Raw genomic sequence first — 23943 nt, forward strand, 5'->3', positions numbered from 1 at the left:
CTGAATCAGACAGAATGATTTCGTACTCAGCCAGGCTAGATGAAAATCCTGAGAATCGCTTCCTAAGCCGAACGATCTGAAGTTGCTTTGTAATCAGATAAAGCCCCTCGAAGGTGGTCTCAGTCTTCCTTTGTTCAGCAGTATCCACCCGCCACTGCAGCTAGGCTGGTCTCTTCTCTGCCGCAGAGCTGGGCCATTCTTGATTCTGCCACCAGTCACACACGTAGGGCACCCTAAATGCAATTCATTGATGAACAATGAGGAGCTAGAGAAGTTTCTGGATCAGGGGACTGACGTGATCTAATCTGTGTTTTAGAACACAATAAAGATAAGTTTCTGTAATGGGATATAAATTTAAGTGCGTTAACAATGAGAGAGATAAAAATGACTGAAGTAAAGTAGCTTTATTCTCTTTCTTGCATGTAAAAGTCTGAAGTGGTAGATGGTCCCAGAGGCATAGGAAACACAAAATCACCCAGCAACCCAGGCTCCTTCCATTTTGGTGTCCCATCCTCCATTGAGGTGTTGCCTTGGTTTACAGAGTAAAGTTTACTCACTACCATAGTGTCTACCTTCTTACCCACGGGAGACGAGAAAGGAGAGGTGGAGGGCAGGTGGCATGACGTAGAAGCTACACACACGTCATCTCTTCCTCCCATGTCTCTTTGGACAGAACCCAGTCACATGGCGTACTTCACCGTGTGAGAAGTGGGGAAATGAGCCTCTAGCTGAGCAATCCTGAGCCCAACTAGAACTTGGGGTTTTGTTACGAAAAGAAGGGATACTGGGGAACATTTATTTGTCTCTAACATAGTCTCCTTCCTTTCCCCTCTGAATTGCTATACGCTATATTGTTCCAGCAATGACACTGACTTACTGATACCTGAATACAGAACCAGAGCCTTGCAGATAACGCAATGTGTGTTGGGTTTGTGTGTGTGTTGGGAGAGTGTGGGGTTGCCATTTTTTAGGTACCCACAGTGTGCCTAGGCCATGATAAGTGCTTTACACATGCTATTAAAATCAACTCACAAAATAACAATGAAAGGTAGATACTATTATCCCTAATACAGTTGAGGAATCAAGCTTTGAAAAATAGATGGTCACAAAATTACTAAGTAAGAGAAACTGGATTTGCGCTCAGATATGCCGAACTCCAATTTTCCTTCACTACAGCGTTTCCTACTTAAGGTCTTATTCTGGACTGATTGATAAATTTAAGACTCTTTTTTTTCCTTTCTGGCATAGGCAAGCGAAACTATTTTTTCCCTGGTACTTAAGAATTATCCATGACTGCAGGGAAACTCAATCCATACATTGTCTAATTTCTTGTCCTTGAATAACCTGAAATTGAGCATAATATGGTGTTTCATGACTAACCAATATCTGAGAAACTGTGGTAATTTTAGCAAATACTAGATTTCCCATTCCAGGGACCACACAAGGAAAGCCAAGTCTTCTTTTCTGTTTGGTTTTCGGGTTTGTTTTTTCTTTTTTCATCTTCTTTTTCGTTTTTTAAAAATCAACTGAGACAACATTCTGTTTGGTTCCAAATCTCCAACTATCTTTTCGAGTTCTAAAACTCGACAAACGAATTCTGGGTGATGCATGAGAATTCCTATTGACATCTCGTAAACAGCAATGAATAAACTCCACTGCACCTGACAATGGGGGTCCTGATCTATGAAACAGGTCCTCTGATCACTCTTTCCATGAGGCCAGGATGCAATTTGCTAGCAAATTGGAATCAGAATTGGGTTTTTAAAGAGAACCTTCCCACAGTTATAAACATCCTTAATTTTTACAGCAACACACTGACTTCAAACCGGACTCCTAATTATTGCAGTATTTCCTTTATAAGCCTGCCTTGTAGATTCGGCAAGGTCCAGACATCTGCTTCAAATCCAGAAATTTCTTTCCTTTCCAAAAAAGGTTGCTCTCCTCCAATTAGCCTCACCGAGCGGCGGGAGTAAGTGGAGCTCTGCGGACGGGGTTTCATGTTTACTGGGCACATTCCAGCCTCACCCGCCTTCTCCCACATGGGACCATAATAACCACTTGGCCTGCTGGACCCAGGACCAAATGGCTTTTGAAGTACAAAACAGATATGTCTTGAGTCTTTTTAAAATATCCTCCTGCAAACCTTGGGTTTATCATAAATAAATGCAATTTCCCTAAGACAACACATTCTTTGACATTTGTATTGGCCGTAAATTTTAAGTATTGGTGGGAGAAAACTTTTGCTGCTCTTGTTGTTGAGGCCTATTTTTATACACTTGAGACCAAAATTCTGGAGGCTGCTCGGCTGGAGTTGGTGGTTAGATGTGGTAACTGTTACCCAAAACCCAGAGGGCCGTGGTAACGATGATTATTTCAACTACTATTTAAACCTGTCTTTCATCCCCCACGACTCGAAAGCTCCCCATGAATGTCCTTCTGTTAAATACCAATCTGATTAAATGACTTATTCTAACTTAAGTCTACCTTCTCCAAGAATCTTGTGCTAAAAAAATCATAGGTTTGGACTTCATAAAAATGTAGGTTTAGATCACAACTATATTACTTTATATAAATGGCCTTATATGAGACTCTTACCTTCTGGGCTCAGTCAACCTCGGGTCTCATTTTTCCCTATCTGTAAAATGGGGATTATTGGGAATTTTAAGGATCAGTGTGAATCATGTCTCTTTCACCAGTCCATCTCCAAGCTGAGAACCAAATGTTCGCAGATGGGTGGAAAACAAGACATCAGTTTCTCTTGATAAATTGGGGGAATGAGGCGATTAGAGCTGTCCATTGGATGTTTGGAGGTGTGGTTCTGGATCTCAGAGGAGAAACCTGGGATGGAGATAAGACCACCCGTGGAAATCATTAGTTTATGTCCTGTAATTGAAGCCATGAGAAAAGATGAGATCACACAGAGGTCGTTCAGACTGAGAAAATAAAAGGCAAAGATTCAGGTGGGCAGAGCAAAAGGACCTGGGCAGGGACCTGTCACAGCTAGGCCAAAAGAACATACTCCATTATGGACATATTTGGGCTGGGATATGTTAGTCAAAAGGAAACCTACTTCCTCTGCTCAGCTTGCTGGTGGCTTTCCTTAGACCCAGGGGGAAGATCAGTAACTCAGCCCAGCTCGGTAGAGGGTGGAGGTCTGGTTTGTGGTATCCTTGTACCCACACATTTCATGCAGTCATGGATCCTTGCTCTCAGTTAGCTTCAACAATACTGAATAATAACTATTCCTAGTCCATGCTCCCCCCAGAATTCCAAGGCAGCAACAACTTTCTTTAAATTGTTCTGTTAGTTAGGATGTTGTTATGCACACCAATAATGTCAGTTTTGGGGGTCTCCCAGGAAAAGTCTTTTGTCAAACATGGATCCCAGTTTTCATTTTAGAAGAGAAGGTCCCCAGAGATAATGTGTATCCTTTCCAACCAGAAATTAAGCTCATCCAGAAAAACCAAGGGAGTTACATGGCAGGAGGTGCAGGATTGCTCTGGCGTAGCTGAGGCTCTCCCTGGGCAGGGCTACTCCTCACTGTTATGTAGCTCGTGCACTGCTCAACTCTAGGGCTTCCACTTACAATAGAGTTTATGTGATTATCATCATATAGCATTTGAGCAAAGGGCATCTCCTAAAGTTGAGCACAATATACACAACCATAAAAAGAAGTCCTAAATCTAACCAAGGTTCTTTTCATGGGGCATTTTGAAGAAAGGTCTAGAAACAAGTCAATGGCACAGTGTACAGCTGGAAGGTAGGCACCATGGCAGGGAGCGATGGGAACTCAGGCTTAGGGCCAGACTGTGGAGGGTATGAATTACCCAGTTAGGGAATGAGGAACTGATGAGGGATATTTCAACAACAGGAGTGATTGGATCACATTTGTGCTTTAGAAAGTTTACTCTGCAGAATAGAGATTGAATAGAAGAGGTGAGTCTGGAAGCAGGGAGAAAGGTTAGGAAGCTTTCATGGTACTCTAGGCAATAAATTATGGTGGATAGAAGTGAGGTCAGACCAGCAGAGCAGAGGAGGCAACAGACAGAATGCTTAGGAGGTAGACTCCAGGGGACCCTTTGATGATCTGCAGATGTGTGGAGATTGGAGATGGGGGCGCAAGAGAAGCCTAGGCTGACTCCAGGAAGAGGATGGACAAGGCATCAGTTCTCTGAATGAAGGGTAAGAGGAAAAAGGAGCACACTGCAGGGAGAGGAGGGTGAGGTCTGGGCCTCACCCCACACCTATCACTCCCTTCTCAGACCCTACACTGTGGGCAGTATAGAGAGACTTTGTTGGGAGACTGTGGGAAGCATCCCAGCATTGTCAGACCTTCACTGTACAGAATAATTCTATCATTAGAAATAGTGTTCTAGATGCAACTTCTCAGGTATTCCAAAATCCTGTAAAAAGAAAAGGGAGGCTAGAACTCTGAAAATTGAAATACATTTATCTAAATAATCTACTACTAACAGCTAAATAATTATCAGTAATAATATCTAATGACAATTTAAATGTCTAAACAATGAATTTGTTTATCTAATGCTATTACTACGACTACAATAATAATATATTTTCTTTTGCATCCTTTTTCCCCCTTCCCCAGGGCCAGGCACAAATATAGTGTTTTAATTTTTCCAGTGGTCCTTTGCAATGCTTTCTGGTCACATCTGTCTCCCCCATTAGATTATAGTTGTCTCAAAGCTTTTATGATAATATGTGTTTATCGGTTTAAAAACCGTTTTGATTAGGTGCCTGTATATTCACATATACATTTATAGAAATTTATATATTCTTTTCTTAATTAAGACTCATATCTATCTTGTTAATTTGTCATATGTATTATAAACCACATATCAGATAAAAAATTTAAAGAGGGAAAAAATAGATGTTCTAATAATTTCCCATATCCTTAAAGACAATTTTGTGCAATCTCCGCAGGTGCCTACTACATAGGATCACAAATAAATAGTTGTCTAGTTAATTTGTCTAATAGAATTAATATAAAATAATATGCTTATATGGGTAAGTATTCTCTTTTACTATGAAGTAGTTAAGATAGGAGTAGGCTGAGGCAATAGCAAGAAGGTGAGCGAGGTGAACTTTGGGGCCATCTGGTCCGCTGCTCTCAGGGTGCATGACTATTTCACTCTAGAAGGACCAGGAAAACACTGACCTGGGAGGGGCAGCACGGTGTCCTGGTATGGGGAGCCTCCCTGGACCCGCCTCGATTGGTTGGGAAGAAAGAGGGGCTGGAGGGTCAGCCTCAGGTCACTTTTCCCCTTAGTTTGGGAAAAAAGGATATTTTTTCTATTCCACATTATTCCGTCTCCACACCCGAAAGGTCTCCTTGCAAGTGAAGGTGTCACCTCAATGTGCAAGGCTCCCCACTTGGAGCTCCAAAATGGGGGCATCTCTGTTTCTTAATCTGAAACCCTTTATACTTTTGGTTTAGAGGAAACTGCAAATTTGTCGGAATTCTATACAAAAACATATGTGGTTTCTATTTTCTTTTCTCGGAGGCCTGGTTCACATATTAAAATAGACAGAAACATTTGGGGGACAGTCTAAGTATATGCCTTTACATCATACAGTCGCGGTTTAAATCCTGCTCTGTAACCATTCATGTTACCTTAAGAAATTTGCTTAACTCTTTGAACACGCTTCTAAAAATAGACAACTACTACTCTCCTGGTGGAGTTTGGTGGGGATTAAATAGGGGAACAAATGTAAGCATTTAGGACAGTTCTCTGGCACATAGTAGGCATTCGATAATCAACACCCATCGCTACTCCGAGTCATACTGGCTTCTGCAATGCCACACAAGGCTGTCCCCAGAAAGGGGACTGTCTTCTATGTATATGTATAATGTATAATTATGAACCTTGGTAAACATGATTATGTGGGGCAAGGAGAAAGGCTGGAGAGTAGCTTGGGGTGACACTTCCATGCTGAAGGGCAGTTGGGAAACTTACAAAGGGGGTTCCTGAGGTCACTGCAAGGTGAGGTGCCTGGCAGCCCCTTGATAACCTGGCTGCTTTATCAGTGTGGGCTCAGTTTTTCCTTTGGTTAAATTTCCCCTTTACCGCACTGAAAAAAGCCATTGTCCTCAGAAAGAAGAGTTATGCGGTGGGGAAACCACTTCTTCAGAGGACTTGACTGTGGCCAGTTTATTCCTGGGCCCAAAGCAAAGCCAAAGCCTCCCTCTGAAGAAAGCAATAGTCCTCATGAATCATGAATCGTGTTTTCAGCAAGTCGAGGGCAGTTGACTGAGGGGAGATGCCTGTTCCCTGCACTACAGGATGCCAAAGCCCATAACTCTTTCTGAGGCCACAGGATCTGTCTGTCTTATGGGGGTAAAACAGGGAGACCAGTGGGGCCTCAGTTCTGTGGTTTGTGGCCTCTGTCTGGAATGCTTACAGTTTGAATCAGCTTAAAGACGGGACTAAAAAGCTTCAGGGGGCAGTGGCTCCTCCCATTCTCTCAATTTCATTAACCAACTCAGAGCTCTGGGCAGCAGGGAGAAAGTCCTAATTTCTCTATTGCCCTTTCATGCTCTGTACTCTGGGAAAAGACTTTGAGTGAAATCCTTGTTCTTTTTGGTGACATTTGCCTGAAGCCTTGTGACTAGAGGTTGCCCTGTATGAACCCAGACCCATCCTATCTTGTATTCAGGGCATCCAGCATGCCACCACTCCCCTGAAAATGGGACATGACATATCTTAGTGGTTGAGAGTATAATCTTATGATTCAAACAGACCGTGGTTCAATCTCTGGCCCCATCACTCACGGCAGATATTTTGACAAGATACTTCATTTCTCTAACTCCAGGTTTCTTCATTAATAAAGTAGAAACCATATTAAGATCTAGCTGGCTCCTAAAATTATAATGAGCATTTCATGAAATAAATGCTTGAGAAACAGCACAATTTGGGGCACATAATGACGCTTGGAAAGTGCTGGTTTGTATGTTAATCTTGAGCCCCACACCTGGGGAATACAGTTCAGTCTCACATGCGCAGATAAACTAAACTAAACGGGGTCCAGGGGGCAGAGTCCAGACTGGAAGTTTACCCCAGGCTGGTCCCTTGACGAAGAAAAATGGGCTTGTCCAGCTTATGTAAGACTCCAGGAAACCCAACGGCAACCATTTTATCCAACTAACTGAAGAGTTGAATCCACTGAGAGATCCCTACCCTTTCATCAGGAAGTTTTCTCCAACTTCCTGAGCCAAGTGTCTCTCATCTCGGATTCGTAGCCCCCGAACTTTGCTCCTCCAGAGGACTGTCTGTGTCACAATCATCTTCATATTTGTAATGTTTGTTTGACTATTCATCAACCCACCTTTCCCAGGCTCTGAGTTCTGTGAGTCCAGGAACCAAGTCTCATACATATTTATCCCCTAGCACAGAACCAGAATGTAATAACAACTCAATTGTTGGAGCAAATGTTGAGACATTGAAAGTTATGATCACCAATTACAATGGGTGAAGTGATATATTTTTTTTCCCCACACATACTACCAAGCAATGCTTGGGACACCAGCTGAGTGTCCTACAATTCAACTCAATTCTGACACTATCTACCTGGAGATAGCATCATATCCCACAGATTAGGGGCTCAGTCCTGCAAGATTCCCCCTCCCCAACTTCAGACACAAGTCCCAACCTCAGGTTATCAACTGTGCTTCTAACCTACCAGCTATGGATTGGAGGATCCCACTACCCCCTCCTTGGGTCTGATTAATTTGTTAGAGCAGCTCACAGAACTCAGAGAAACATTTTACTTACTAGTTTACTGGTTTATTATAAAAGAATATAATTCAGGAGGACATATATAGGTCAGTGTATGGGAAAAGGGAACAGAGCTTCCATACCCTCTTTGAAGGTTCCACCCTTGCCAAATCCCCATGTGTTCACCAACCCAGAAACTCTCTGAAACCTGTCTTTTGGGGTTTTTATGGAGGCTTCATTACCCAGACATTATTGATTAAATCATTGGCCATTGATGATTGAATTCAATCTCCATCTCCTCCCCTCTCCCCAGAGGTCAGAGGGTAAGCCTAAAAGTTCCAGCCTTCCATTAAAGACTGGTTCCCCTGGCAACCAGTCCCCAACCTTAGGTGCTTTCCACAAGTCACCTCATTAACATAAACCCTCTTGTGTTGGAAAAGGGCTTGTTATGAATAATAAGACATCTATTTCACCTTTAAGGCTCTGAAACAATTTCAAGAACTGAGGACAAGAGAACAAATATTATACCAAAAGATGTTCTTATCACTCAGGAAATTTCAAAGGTCTTGGAAACTGTGAACCGGGTACTATGAATGAAGACCAAATATATCAACATAAGAGAAATATATATTTGGTCATCTGAATGACCAAGTATACATTTCTTATAAATCACAATATTTCAGACACCTTCATTCCTGAACGTCTCTGCTATGAACTATTCCTTACCAACTCACTCTTTAGACCTATAGATTCATCTTCCTTGAAACAAAAGCCACCTCTTTTCCTTCCTGCCATTCAAAGGGCTTTTTTTCTTCCCGTTCCATCCTTCATTTCTGCCCTGTCCCTTTCTGATTTGAGCAGCTAAGGCGAAAGTTCCAGACAAATCAGACAATGGTTTGGGAATGCTATTCTGAGTGCCCCATACTCTCCCACCCGATGCACCTCTGTTCCTGCTCTTTCCACTGCCTGAATTGCTTTCCCATGTCCCGTGTGCACCTGTCCAATTAATATCAATCCTTCAATCTGAGCTCAAGTATCCCTTTTCCCATGAAATCTTCCATGATTGTCAACCAAAGGAAAATCCTTGGATCTTTCAAAGCATATATAACATTCTAGCTATGTTAGAGTTACCTGGACACACACTTAAGCACGATATATTGACCATACGTTTTGATTTACTCTCCAGCTGAAATGATAATTAAGGTAAGAAACAAGTATAAATCCACAATGACAAGAGAATGGGAGAGGAAATATTAAGCAAATCATAGATTTCAACAAACTTAAAATTCGAAGTAAAAAGTTGCACAGAGAAGGAAGATTATCTCTCTCTGTCTGTTCTTTTAAGAGCACCAATCCCATTCATGAGGGTTCTGCCCTCGTGACCTAGTTACCTCCCCCAAAGCCCCACTGTTAAATACTATCATACTGGGGATTAGGGCTTCAGCCTACGGATTTGGGGGAACACAAACATCCAGCTCATAACACATGATATTCTTGGGATTTTAGAAGTGATGTCAATAGACACTTGATACATTGTATAGAGTCTGGCAAAGATGGAGGAAAGATAAAAAACTGGACAGGTGAGAAAACAGTGCAATTAGTAACACCAGATTTTAAAAATGTGTAAGTAATGGAATATTATCATAGTACATTATTTGGGCCCATAATAAGCAATAGTTACTTAATCATAACAATGTAAAAAGTTATTGCTGATTTTGCTGACATTTTAATAGAGCAGGATTTAGCAAACCTTTTCTTTTTTTAAATTTTATATTGGAGTATAGCAGATTTACAGTGTTGTGTTAGTTTCAGGTGTACGGCAAAGTGATTCAGTTATACATATATCTATTCTTTTTCAAATTCTTTTCCTATACAGGGTATTGAGTAGAGTTCCCTGTGCCGTACAGTAGCAAACTTTTTCTATAAAGGACAAGATATTTGGGGTTTTGTGGGCCGCATGCAATCTCTTTAGCATATTTACATTTATAACTCTTTAAAAATGTAAAAGCCATTCTTATTTCAGAGACCATGGAAAAACAAGCTATTGGCTGGATTTGGCCCACAAGTATTAGTGTGGAGACCCTTGACCCCTGGAATAGAGAGAGAAAAACTATGTATGGGTAGTGGGGGAGGGGAGGGATAAGGTGATATATCCTCTCTGGCTAGTAGAGAAATATAATAGATAATGTTTAAACATGTTCATCAGGAAAAAAAAATGTTGTATTATTTAAGACAAGACACAGCACTATATCCAAAGAGAAACAACTAAAAGACTTGCAATGATTGCCTATGAGGGCTGAGACCAGGGTGAGGGAAGGGAGGATTGCTATTTGTTTTATCACCATAAATATGTTAGCACTATTTGATTTTTGTTGAACTATGAGCATGCCAGTTTCAAGTAAAATTAATTAAAGATCAGGAAGAATTAGTTCTAGTCTATTCTGGGTTGCCTCCGAAGCACCATTCCATCTTCCTACCACAGACCAGCAATGTGGTTTCATGCTCATCTTAGAATTCTGGTTAGTCTAAGCCAATCTATGTTAGCACCTCTGACCCCTTCAAGAGCTCTGATCAGGAGCCCAGGCTCACACCCATCACAGGATGGCATTTCACTGACAATAATTACGGGACCAAGGTTGTGCATCTAACCTGGCCCCATAGAGTTTTATGGTTGGAGGAGAAGCTTTCTGTCTTTTGCATGAGTGTGGACAAGACAGTGAGTAACCCCCTTGAGTCCTGGTAATCATTTTAATGCAACAAGGGCTTCAATTTAGAACCAAGGGTGGTTGGTAGGATGGAGGAGAGCTGAGTCCTTGGTGATATGTTTAAGCAGCTGAAAAAACCATACTTGGTACCCACCCAGCTGTTATGTGTCCTCCTCCAAATTCCCTTAAAACCTAACATTGGTCTCTGCATTCACAGTGCCTAGCACTGCTGTTCTGTGATTGTTTTTAAGTAAATGAATGACTATACCTACAAGAACAAAACGGAAAAATGGTAACAATAACTTAGAAGAAACAAAGATGCAAATTTAAAACAGAATACTGCCCCACTTCTCCCTGCCCCTGCACCCCAGCATAGGACACACTCAGTTGTTTCCAGCTCCAGTCCCCACTAACTTCGAGTTCAGGTTGGAATACTTGGCCTCTCTCCTTCAGGCCCCAAATCCACTTTGCCCCATGACACAGGCTAAGCAACCCCAAGCAAATATGAGAAGTCATTTGTCCTTTTTCCAGTCTATAAACTTTATTTCTTGTTGGAGATAGTTTAGAACCAGAAGCATTGAAATAACAAAAAGTGTAGTTCAATCAAGAGCTATTCTTGAAAATAGTCATTCTGGGTCCATTCCTGCTGCTGGTTGCTTCACAGGAGCCTCTGACTCATTTCCTGTTCATGCCCAGTCTGAGTAAGAAAAATGATTTTTGTTTCATGTTCTCGCCATGTTTTCTCCCATCCGCAAAAGTCTGCCATCTTTTCTATGGTCCATGGCTATGTGAACACCTGGATGAAATAGCTCTTAAAAGAAATTACTCAAAATGGTATTTTGAGTAAGATGCCATTCAAAAGAATGTCTTTTTGTATGGGCCTTTCAACAGTGGGCAAGATTTCAGGTAAATAGATAGGACTGTTCTCAGTGGTTGGTTATGCTGACCTGAATGTATAAACTGTTATATTCCAAAGGCAGAGCTCCAAGTAGCAATTTGATGGGAAGAAGCCCTGGGAGGTCCAGGGCCCAGATCTGTGGTCTTGCCCCAGAAACCAGGAAAGCTCAAATCTTAGACCAGAACTGGCTCTCTCCCTGGAGAAATAATTCACCATTCAGTGACTGCAGAGATCTTCAAGGAGCAGTTTTAATGAAGAAATCCAGTCTGATATGGGTTCCTGAGGGCAGAGAAGTATAGCTGGAATGTGGCTGGGTAAAGAGAAATGAAAGGACATGTTCTAATTTTACTTTGGAAATGTTACTACTAATGACTCATTTTCCGGAGTCCAATTTGGAAACATTTCATGGCTAACTTACGTTTGTTTCCAAGGTGAACACTGAACATTATAATAATATTGTTTTGCATGAATACTGGGTATTATGGAGTGAATTGTGTCCCACTCCAAATTCATATATTGAAGCTGTAACACCTTATGACTTTATTTAGAGATAGATTTTAGGAGGTAATTAAGATGAGATTATAAGGATGGGGCCCTAATCCTAGAGGATTAGTGTCCCTATAAGAAGAAAAGACACCAGGGTTGTGTGCACATGGAAAGGCCATGTGAGGATGCAGCAAGAAGGTGACTCACTGCAAGCCAAGGAGAGAGGCTTCACCAGAAACCAACCCTGCTGACACCTTGATCTTGGATGTCCAGCCTCCAGGACTGTGAGAAAATAAATTTTTGTCATTTAAGCCACCCAGCCTGTGGTATATTGTTATGAAGTCTTAGCTGACTAATACACTGGAGTTCATCACTTACAAAGTTGATTGCTGGACATTATTTCAATCTGTTTCTTATAACAGCCCTGAAAGAAGGATATTATTATTATTATCCCAATTTTACAAATGAGATAGCTGAGCTTGAGGGATCAATACAAAGCTTCTGATAGTAAATGCAGTCCTCTTCCAGAAGAGGACAATGATTAAATGGAACTCAAAAATCTTCCTTTATCACCGCTCCATCCATAAATGGCTTCTCCATTGGTTTACACCAGTATCCAGGCTCTTCACGGAAGAGGTGTCATTTTGATTAAGATACTGTGACTCTAGAAGGCCTCTAGTGTAAATACCTTCCCTAGCAGGGCAAGGACACAAATATACTTGTCCCCCTCCAACAGACAAGCCTATATTAGTTGGTCTGCACTCTCCAGACAAGCTGAGCCCATCTTCAAAGCAAAAGCCATGCTGCTACCATCAGTGAAGGGGACTTAGGAAAAAGATGTTTGGGGAAGAATTCAGGAATGGTTCAGGTAGGACAGGCAAAGAAAGAAAATGTCGAGGGCACCAGAGTCAGAACCATAGGTCCTGACACAGGGAAATGAGCTGTTGACATCCTTCTGCAAAAATGGAAAATTACAGATTTTCTGAAAGTTTGTAAATCAGAAAAATTCTTGGAAAGTGCAAGAGTCTATACAGAGTAGAACTTCAATCATCCTTTAGTAAGGAATGGATAGTCTCTAAAGTGGACCCCCAAAAGTCTGTGTCTTTTAGAAGATCTTCCAGTAGTTGCTTTGTGGCATTTGGCTAATTTTGCTTTGTTTTATTTTTCATATATTATTATAAAGAGCAACATATAACCAAGGCACTTTCCTATACCTGATATCATTTGAGCCTCAACACTCTTGTAGCCCATGTGTGATTAACTCCATTTACAGGTAAAGAATGGGAGTTCCAAATGGAAAACAAGCATCCCAAGGTCTGTTAACAGTAGCATCAAATTTTGAACCCAGGTGCCTGATCATTGTCTGGTCCATGTTCTCTCATCTATTCATGCAAAAGTCCTTTAATAATCAAGAGTAATTCCAGGAGATGACTACTCCCATCCTCCTTCTGCTCTTAAGACATGACAAACTGCAGTTCCTTTTTAGTGTCCCCATAGCCTTGGAGCAAGTGTCCCCGTGTGCCGGACTAGAAGCTGAGCTAAGCTGTACCCAGGATACGCCAGCTCTTTATGGCCAGCCTCTGACTTGTTTGGTCAGTGTTCACACTCTGTCTACTCACTGCTAAATAAATTGCCTGTATCTCTTTAGGCTGGGAGAGCGAGCGGTGAACCAGGCAGGAGGAGAAAGGCCCCTGCCTTCCCAAGCCAGTGGGAAGGATGTGGCCTAACTGGGGTCCACAGTGTGGTGTTCCCAGCCTTTACGGTCTGGTCCCAGATACTTCATCTCCCCGCTGCCATCCCGTACCTTCCTTGTTGCCACACTGAGTAGAACATACTATGAGTGATTCACCCCACCTCCTGAAGACCAGAAGCGTGAAATGAGTCTTATAGGCTAAAATCGAGGTGTTGGTGGAGCTGTATTCCTTCTGCTGCATCCCTTCTGCCACGTAAAAATAACCTTTGCAGAGGTTTTGGGGATTAGGACGTGGACATCTTTGGGGGAAATTATTTAGCCTACCACGTGGGGCTAAGGGTTAGTTTCATGATAATCTAGGGGAAGAGTGTAGAGTGAGAAGATAAAAGAGGCGACAGCTAAGCTCTAAGGTTTTCCAAACCCATAAAGACACATAGAGGAAGAAGAACCAGCAAGGGGGTCATGGGAGTCGAGTTGACATCTCTTGGGTTCCTTCCTCGCAGAGTTGTCTGGGGCTGCTTTCTGACCACGGCCCTGACTTCCCCCAGGGGCTGGGTTCCTAGCTGTTTGCGCTGCAGAAGCTCACATCCTATCTGCCTAACGGGAACGCCCCCAAGGACCCCACCACTTTTCTGCCTTGCAGCCAATCTCTTGCCTTGGCTTGTCTTTCTCCCCATCCTCCAGCAGGGCAGGAGACCTGCCCCCATCTAGACTCCCAGCCCACCCATAGAACAACAAGCCTAAACGTGCCTCCTGTGCTGACTCCCCAGGCCCTTCAGCCCTGAGAGAATGCTGAGACTCCCCGGCCCAGATTTCCCAACAAGTCACATCAGCTGGTTTTAGAATCCTAGTCCTTTCCATTAACATTGAAGTCTTGAGAAAAAAGAGGCATGAAACAGGGACACCGGGGATTATTCTGCCAGCCCTGGAAATACCAGGACTTAAGATAAGTGCCTCTTAGAGTTTTAGAGATGCAAGTTTATCAAAGGAAATCCTGCTTCTTGCTGTGGGGAAGGATGCAGGGAAACCTCTTGCCCAAGAGGTGATCCGGGGCTTCCCCGGTGGCGCAGTGGTTGAGAGTCCGCCTGCCGATGCAGGGGACACGGGTTCGTGCCCCGGTCCGGGAAGATACCCCATGCCGCGGAGCGGCTGCGCCCGTGAGCCATGGCCGCTGAGCCTGCGCGTCGGGAGCCTGTGCCCCGCAACAGAGAGGCCACAGCAGTGAGAGGCCCGCATACCACAAAAAAAAAAAAAAAAAAAAAAAGAGGTGGTCCATTCAGGAAATGTCAATCATTTCAAGAGTTGTAGATATATTCCTGGTTAATAGGCTGGCTAGGGTCAATGAGACACGATTTGAAGATGAGGAATAGTCCTGACCTTTAAGGGAAGGACTAGTCTGCAAACTGTTATCGATCTGCAATGAGATGAGCACAGAAACTGAGAGTAAGCATTTAGAAGATTGTATAGCAATTAATATAGTTGTGATCTCAAAGTGTATGATCATTTTCCTGGTAACTTATTTTTATTATATTTTATAAAATCATCAGGTCCCAATAGAATTTTTAAAAATCTGGTCCTTCATCACAGGTAATTTGAGAAGCACATGTATAGAGAACTTCCGAGGCCTGTCTGCCAGAAGTTGACCCTTGTGTGGAAGGAACACAAAGGTGATCTGTCCTGAGTGTCTGGGGATGGGGGATGGGTAGGAGGAGTTAGTAGGGATTCTGCTAGTTTAATAACCCAAACACTAAGGGTTTCCTTGGCTGGAGTCCAGCTTAAATTTCATTACATATGGTAACCCTCATCACATGCTTTTTTCAATAGAAAGAAGAAAGTAAACATACCCTCGGAACAGTGTTTCAGAAAGAAGGACCAATCAGTGTTACTACTATTTACTGAGTGGTAGGGCCAGAATTTGAATGCTGGCTGCCCCAGGGCCTTTGAACATGTTGCCCCTTCCACCTGGCAAGTGCTTCCTCAACCATGTCCCACTAGCATGATGACTTTCATGCTTCCTCTAGAGTGAAGCTCATGCATTTATGCTTCCAGGTGCCTCTCTTGCTTCTCCCCGCCACTCACTCATGTTCATTGCTCCCTGTGCTTCTCTTGCACGGCAATAATAACAGCACTAACTGTGCGATCAATTGTTTAATTTCTATCTTTCCGAAAAGTGTGAGTTTCCAGGGGGCAAAGACCTAGTCTACCCTGTTCACTATTTTGTCCTTATAGCTTAGCACTGCTTGGCCCACAGTGGGTGTTCCACACATATACAGAGCAAAGGAATAGGTAGACAAACACATGAATGAACGGGTCGATCAATATATACCAGCCTCTTCCCCATAATTAGAAAAATGGTCTCTTGTCCCACGTTTCTGTCTCTTCCACACATAAATCCTGGCTTTGCCAACACTGAAAGAGAAGAGTCAACTAATTCCTTCGTACTGTGCTGACACAGAAAACCCGGCATGGCTTGCCCCCACCCCCAGCCCCATGCTCTCCCCTCTAGAGCATTTCCCAAATGGTGAGCGACAGTCATGATCATTTGCTATCATAAAGTAAATTTGCAAACCTTTGTAATGTACCAATCCAATTTCCTTTGAAAAACATACACCCAGATAGTCTTTAAATCCTGAACAATGTTTTGTTTCATTTTGCAGATATTTAAGAAATGTGAAGCAGGAACAGTTAATAACAGAAGGACCACAGTGGCCTCTTGTGTAAAGCCCAGAGTGCTGTGCTCGTGTGCGCCCGCATTCACCGCCATTAGTGATAATAGGAGAGAGGTGCATAATGGGTGTTACTGTAAATCTATCCAGAGGATAATATACCCCTTCATTTAAAATAGCTGATAAAGTATGAATAAAGGCCTCTCATCTTTACCACTTCTCATTTCTATTAAGAAAGAAATCACAGAACATTTTAGGGCTCTAAGCTAATTAACTGTGCATATGGATTTGGAGGGCTGATGCTTTGTGCATAATAGGTTATTCCTGAATCTACATTCAGAGGAGGCTGGAGCTCGGGTCTGGGAACCCTGGACGTGATTGAACTTCAAGGTGCTGGCTCTGACTGGAAGAGGTTGTCTGCTTACCTCTTGGCAAAGGAGAGGAATTGCTAAGTCAGCGGTAAAGAGGGAAGAATTGAAAGACTAAGGCAAACAAGAGAGCTAGAGAAAAAGAGATTAAATCCTTTGAAAGACTTTAAAAGTCTGCTGCATTGCCTTCGAAAACTGACCACATGCTGGACAACCTGGAACTTGCTCATAGCGGTGATTCTGCTGCAAAGCAGACTTCTCAGAGATCCTTGATATGAAAACTGACTATGTTTAGAAAGCAGAAATGGGCACAAAGAGAGAACAAAGAGTTTTGATTTAATCTAAACATATAGAAGATATATACCCTTTCTACTTGCTATATTGTTTTTTATTTATTATTCACCTACTTCTTGACGTTAGCCAGACCCTCTGGCTAATGTTGACATTAACTGATGTTTGGTCTTTAGCTGTGACATATGTAATTAACAAACAAGATAAATATACGGTTTGCCGTTCTGATAGAAGTGGTGTAATTAAATATTTTTCTGTACATTCCTTCCTTAGGGAGATATTCACAATCAGCAAAAGGATAATTAAAACAACAAACTGATACGTTTCCAGAATACAGCAAAAGAGGCAGTTTCTATGAAAGCTACTAATTCAAAACTAAAGAAATTATTTGATATGAACCCTTAGTAAGCACTCAATGGAGATGTGTTCAATTAAGTTGAACTGAGTTGAAAATTCAAAGAAATCACTCATATTCAATTCAAAGCAGTGCTTTTCAAATGTCAGGAAGTTGGAAGCTACGCTTTTATTCACAGTTCCCATGTAGTTTGAGGGAAAAAAAGTATTTGTCTTCTGTTATTTCTTCTTCTCCCTTCTGTAATTAGATGAAGTTTATATAGTCTTGTTGAGACAGTCTCTTTTGACATTACATGAACAATATAAAGCAGATAGACCTTTTTCAAGAGAGGAATAGGAAAAAAAGAAAAAAAAACCTCACAGAACCTTTGCATTTCCAACAGGGCCATGAATGACAGAGCCAGCTTCAAGGACAGCAGACACCCTGACCACTCAAGGCGGGAATCAACTAATTTCTAGCATTTAGTGGTTTCACTTCTGTGATGTTTCCTTCTCCTCCCCTACCCGAAATCCCCGACCCACTTTCTTTTTTTTTCTTATCCTTCCATATGTTTCCTGGAGACTTCTTGATTTTAGGGCAAAGCAGGAAATCTGGAATATTTCCAGCCTGAAGGTGACTTGCTCTACCCCTGCTACATAACTCGGTGGCTTTGCTCCTCAGAGTTGGGGTTAAAGGACACGTGACTCCAAGGCATGACTGTAAAAACGCCCATGGAGCAACAGGGAGACTCATAACACTGCTTTTTCAAAGTGCAATAAAACACCCAAACGTACCAGGAGCTAGTGGGCCCTTGCACATGACAATTAAACATTAACAGGCCCCAGGGCCCTGGGAGCAGGGCCCAGCAAGCCTTTGAAACCCTGTTTGCCAATTAAACAGCGGCTGACATGAGCGTCAAGGTGGCAGGGATCCAAAGCAGAGATAGGAACGTCAACCACTTCAGGGGCATTCATTAGCTCCCCAGACATTCCTGGCGTGGCCTGTTTCTTTACTATTGCCAAATCCACACCCTGCTCGGGAACTCGGGGGCTCTGAGAAAGTTTACTCAGATAAGCTTATTATGGAAATAGCACTTTGTCACCTTTTACGACTCACTCCTTGTTCAATTATCTTTTATCTGTGTAGAGTATTTGCCAGCTCTCTCAAGGTTCCCGGGTTGAAGGCATTGGACTGAAAGCCCCGCTGGGGCTGCAGTGGGGGACGGCGAGGTACCACTCTGTGCTTGCCTTTCTGGTCCAGGAATGCCGGCCTCTCTCCAGAGCTTTGGAAACAGCTAGGAGAACACAAGGAAAAGATCCTATGTTTTCTGATCATGGGGAAACGACCTCCCCTTGAGACAGAGATTTAGGTGCTCTGAGGCCACACAGAAATAGGAATGAAATGTCATTTTGATGACAATGGTGAGCACTGACTGTGTGTCACCAGGGTTGAGTGCTGGGCAGGAAACTTCACCCTTTCCCCACCACCAGTAAGAGGTGCCTCTCTCTCCTCACTTATCCGTAGCTCTGGAAACAATGCAATTGAGGTTTTTATCGATGAGCTTTAGTCAAATCCCAATCTTCCCCACCCCCGATATTTCCTACTGAGTCATCTGAGTCTATCATTACTGTGATTGCACCTTGTGTTCTAATGCCTTCAAATTCAGTGCCTTCCAACAATGAAGTCATCTCAAATGCCAGGATACAGGCTGCACTTTTGCTGCTGTGGTGGTTTTGAAATATGCCCACAAATTCTTTGATACCCCTCCCATCAAGGGGTGGAGATGAACTCCCCTCCCTTGGAGAGCAGGCTGAACTAAGTGACTGACCTTTTTTTTTTTAAAGATTTTTTTTTGATGTAGACCATTTTTAAAGTCTTTATTGAATTTGTTACAATATTGCTTCTGTTTTATGTCTTGGCTTTTTTTGCCCTGAGGCACGTGGGATCTTAGCTCCCTGACTGGGGATTGAACCTGCACCCCTTGCACTAGAAGGCGAAGTCTTAACCACTGGACCACCAGGGAAGTCCCTGGGTGACTGACTTCTCACAAACCGAATGTGGCAGAAATGATGGCATGTGACTTCTGAGTGTGGGTCATAAAAGACATTGCATCTTTCCTATCACTTGCTCAGGGTGGAGCCGGGTGCCATGTCATCAGGAGACTCAAGAAGCACTGTGGAGAGGCCCACGTGGTGAGAAACTGACACCTCCCATTAATGGCCAGCAAAGAACGGAGGCTTCTAGCAAAAGTCATTTAACTTTAGCTCAGACACAGATCCCTGCAACCCCAGGCAAGCTGGGCTTTACTTGTCCCAGGCAACAGCTTGACTACAGCCTCATCTGGACCAGAACTACTCAGCTGATCTACTCCCGAATTCCTGACCTACAGAAACTGTGAGATAATATGTATTGTTTTAGCCACTATTGGGGAGTAATTAGTTACGCAGCAATGGGTAACTAACAGACCTGCCTCAACTTGTTGCTAAGAAATTCCTAAAAGATCCCAGGGCAGAGAGTCGAAGATCTTGAATTCTGCTATCAGCTTCATCATGTACAGGCTGTGTGACCTTGGAAAATTTACCTACGTACTCTGGACTTTCGACTCCTCTGGGGAAACTTGCCCTTCTTTCCTCTGTAGGTAGGAGAGTCAGATGAAATATTTTGAGAAATCAAAACTTCCCTGGTATCGTAATTGTCCTTTTATCATGCAGAAGTTCAGCATCTCAAAACAGTCCACCCCCATCCCTTCTCCATGTCATGGTCCCAAACCACAAACCCCACACACACAGGGCAGTGAAGGAAACCCCTTTCCTTCATTGGATACCTTGTCTGGTTCCTGCTTGGGACGACCAAAGCAGTGCCACGTTCAGAGCAAAGATTAACTGAGAAGGTACCATATTGACCCCAACTGGGAGGACCATGGCAACCAGACTCTCAGAGAAGGAGATGACCACACAGATCCCTTCAAGGGACAAAAGATGCAGAGATGCCAGCTGGGCTCCATGCTCATCGGAATGGAGGCAAAAGCTGCCCAGTCTCTTAACTCGGATGGTTATTTAGCCTCTTCAATATGACCTGTTTCCATGTTGTCAACTCTCCATCATCCCGAACAGCCATCCCACCTTTAGCCCGAATATCAGTTAACCAAAGACACATCAGCATCTAATATGTGCACTCAAGGGTACATGGGGCGTTCATGTCAAGGTTCTGAGGAATGTTCCAGGCTGAGGATACCAACAGCCCAGGCTCTGCCTTCTTCTGGATCTAGCTCCCCTCCACGCCTTCGAGCTTCAGCCAAATTAATCATTACTCCTCAAATAAGTAGCCTCCCTTTTGCCCCTGTTTAGACTGTCCTCTCACTATTCTTATTATAGAAAACAAATCTATGTGCATAACATACTCAGTGGCCGATAGCACAATGTCATTTTTGTCCTTCTTCTTTATACAGGAACCCAAATTATTTTCAGAAACTCACCCCCTCCCAAACCCACCCCATCCCCAGCTCCAAGAGTAAATCCTAGTTGGTACAAGCCAATCAGGGTAATCTCTCTCTTTGGTAATCTCACTAAACCAAGTGATTGGTTTAGTATCAGACATGTGATGCAATTCTGGTCAATGAGCTATATAAGGGAGAATTTGCTGCAGGAATTCGGGAAATGTTTTCCTTGCTCCTAAGAAAGAGGCAGAGAAAAAGAAGGTCTTATTCTTCCTCTGGGTTTTATTGTCCCACCTGGATTTTGCTCCTAGAACAGCTGTGTCATGGTGATACTATCCAAAGCTCAGAGCTGGACACAGTTGAGAGTAACCACAGAGAAGCAGACCTGGAGCCCTGGTAGCGAGGTGCCGTGAGCCTGCTCTCCTGATGCATCTTTATTATATGGGATACTTGTTTTGCTGTCAAAACCAACTTGAGTCAGGATGTCGTGCTCCAGATAAACGAGGCTTCAGGGCCAGTGCAAACTTCACTTCCTCTAAGATGCCTTCATAGATGCGCTCACTCTTCAAGGCCCTTCTCGCCTTAGAGTTTCAGCGCCACTGCTCGGTTGACAGCTCCTGTGTTTGTCGCTGAACTCACATGGTTTGTGCCATCCTTCAGTGCATTACACCCACACCCACCATCGCCATCCACCACGCTGAGAGCCCTAAGGAGAGTGCGTAGGTTACCAGCGTCTGTGTTTCCCATTCCAGCGTCCATCCTGCAAGTGAATACATTTAATCAAGCCCAGAGGCTTTTGTTGAATCATCGCCTAAGCCAATGGAATCCCTGCAGTTCCGTAACTTAGGAAGGCACATCAGCGATTCCTCACACAACGTGTAACATTTGTTCTAAGGTATTGCCATCTCTGCCTATTTAGAGAAGTAGCTAGCATCAATGACCTCATTATAAATGGGTGAATCTGGTGATAAAGCCACTATTGGTTATTTTTTTCTTAAATCTGTGAATTGGAAATTATGACATCTACCTCAAATGTGGTGAGGACTGAATAAAGTAATGCATGCAAAACCGTAATGTAGTGCATGGCGTATAGTCAGAGATCAACGAATAGCAGGGGTTTTATAGCACGTAAGACCCCTGGATAGTATGCGCTAGGCCAGATCTAGCCAGATCAATTGAAAGGGAGAACCCGTTCAAAGGAATCATACTAAGCAATGAAGTATCCAGGCCTTTGCTAAGAAAAGAGATTAATTGTGGAGAGAGACTGAAGCTTTTTTAGATGACATGGAAAGCTGACATGTGTCATTGTCCTGGTTCTTCAGAGCTCCAAGTGCAGGCAGAGAGAGGAGGGAGAAAGTGTGTTAGTGTTTCTCCCCTTGACTGTGGTTCTTCACAGACTGTGAAGTCCTAGGAGAAGGATAGAGGCCCCCTTCATGTCTGACTCTACACCACATTTCTCAGACTGCCTGACCACGCAGGCTCAGAAAAGCGTCCTGAAGTAAATTGTTGTTGCTCTGATCTGCATTTCCCCTTCACCAGGCCAGTTTGATGTTCCGCGTTTAATCGTTTAGTTTAATAAATTTAGAAATGGTAGATCTCGTAGGAAATTGAAACAAAATGAGAAAGATTCTGAAATATGCATAAACTTTAGATGTTTCTCTTTAGTTACATTATTCCAAATGCTTTACGGGAGTGAATTATTCACTGCAGGCAGAGAGATGAGCGAGAAAATATATTAGTGTTTCTTCCCATATGGAATAATATTTAAATACACTGAAGACCCCCAAATATGTGTATGTCCCAGCATACCTCTGAACCAGTTGTTCAAGGGATCACTTGAAAAAATAATCTAAAGAATAAAGAACAGTTAAGAACATACTGGACAAAAATATTGGAGGTATTGGACCCTGTGGAGGTAAAGTACGTATTCAATTTATAGATTCATCACACTTTATAACCAAATTGGGTAACACCTACAGCTGAAAAGGAATATTACAAAACCTTTGTATTAGGGCGTTTCTTACCTTCTATTTGCAAAGAAAAGTGCTGGAGTAAGACTTAAAGTTTATTAGGGATAACAGCTCATGAAAGAGTTTGATGAGTTTGAATTTTGAGTGCAAAATTAAAAAACTTAGAAAATTCACATACATTTTTTTCTTACTGTGATAGTTTCTATCAGCTGTCATGGCTCAAAACAAGACTCCTATGGGAGTCTCTCCTAAGACCATAATGTTAAATCCAACCCCATTTGTTAAATACACCACTCCTTCCCCATGGGGTTGTGATGCTCTTTTATTGTGTGCTGCCACCTGTTTTAACGCCATAGCTCCTCCTTTCTGTTAAAATGTTAGTTGAGTCTTGCATCAGCATCACATGTTTAATTTTTTTAATGAGAGTAGCTACAGAAGATTTGCTATCTGGAAGCGAAATTCCTCTACATTCTTTTACTTAAAAACAACAATTTAAAACAAACAACAAAAATTTCAATTATTTATCTGTTTATTTGCCAGATGATTTGTCAAATTATTTTACCAAGATTTTTGAGAGCGTTATGGAATATTGGTATTGTATTCAATCTATAAATCAGTTTGCAAAGAACTGATATCTTCACGAAATGTACTCTTCCTGTTACGGATTACCATATTTATTTTTTCATTCACATCTTCTTTTATATCAGTGAGTAACATTTTCAGTTTCATTATTTTTTGGTTCTCACCACATTTCTTATTTAGGTTACTATTGAGTGTTTTATATTATTTTGCTTATGAATACACTAATTTCTTATTATAGCAGGTTTATTGATGAAATATAGAATTTTCATATAATATTAGATAGTCTGCCTTTTATTGAACTCAATAATTTAAAAGAATTTTTATTGATTATCTTTGGTTTTCTAGGTAAATAATTGTATTGCCAGCAGAGAAGAGCACGGTGCCCCTTCCTCTCAATACTTTCCCCTTAATTCTGCTTCATATGCTATTGTGCTGGTTGAGCCTGTCGACTTCCCTCTACCTCCACCACCACCATCACTTTTGTCCAAGCTCACACCAAATCCTATCCTCATGGAGATCATAGCTCCTTAACATGTCTGGTCTACTCCCAGTACTACACCTTGGACTATCTTTTCAACATGAAATGACCACGCCACCTCGATCTATCACACTGCTTACCACCTCTCAAACTCCAGCTCTGCTGACCTTCGGCCCCTCCTATACTATGTCATTTCCACTCACTCTTCCATGGACTCTTCTTTACTTAGTAAACTCCTAACATCGTTCCACATGTGCTCTGTGCTCACTTTCCCTGGGAAGGCTTTTCTCTGTCAATGTTCAA

Source organism: Orcinus orca, chromosome 13 (assembly GCF_937001465.1).
Source record: "Orcinus orca chromosome 13, mOrcOrc1.1, whole genome shotgun sequence".
NCBI classification, from domain to species: Eukaryota; Metazoa; Chordata; class Mammalia; order Artiodactyla; family Delphinidae; genus Orcinus; species Orcinus orca.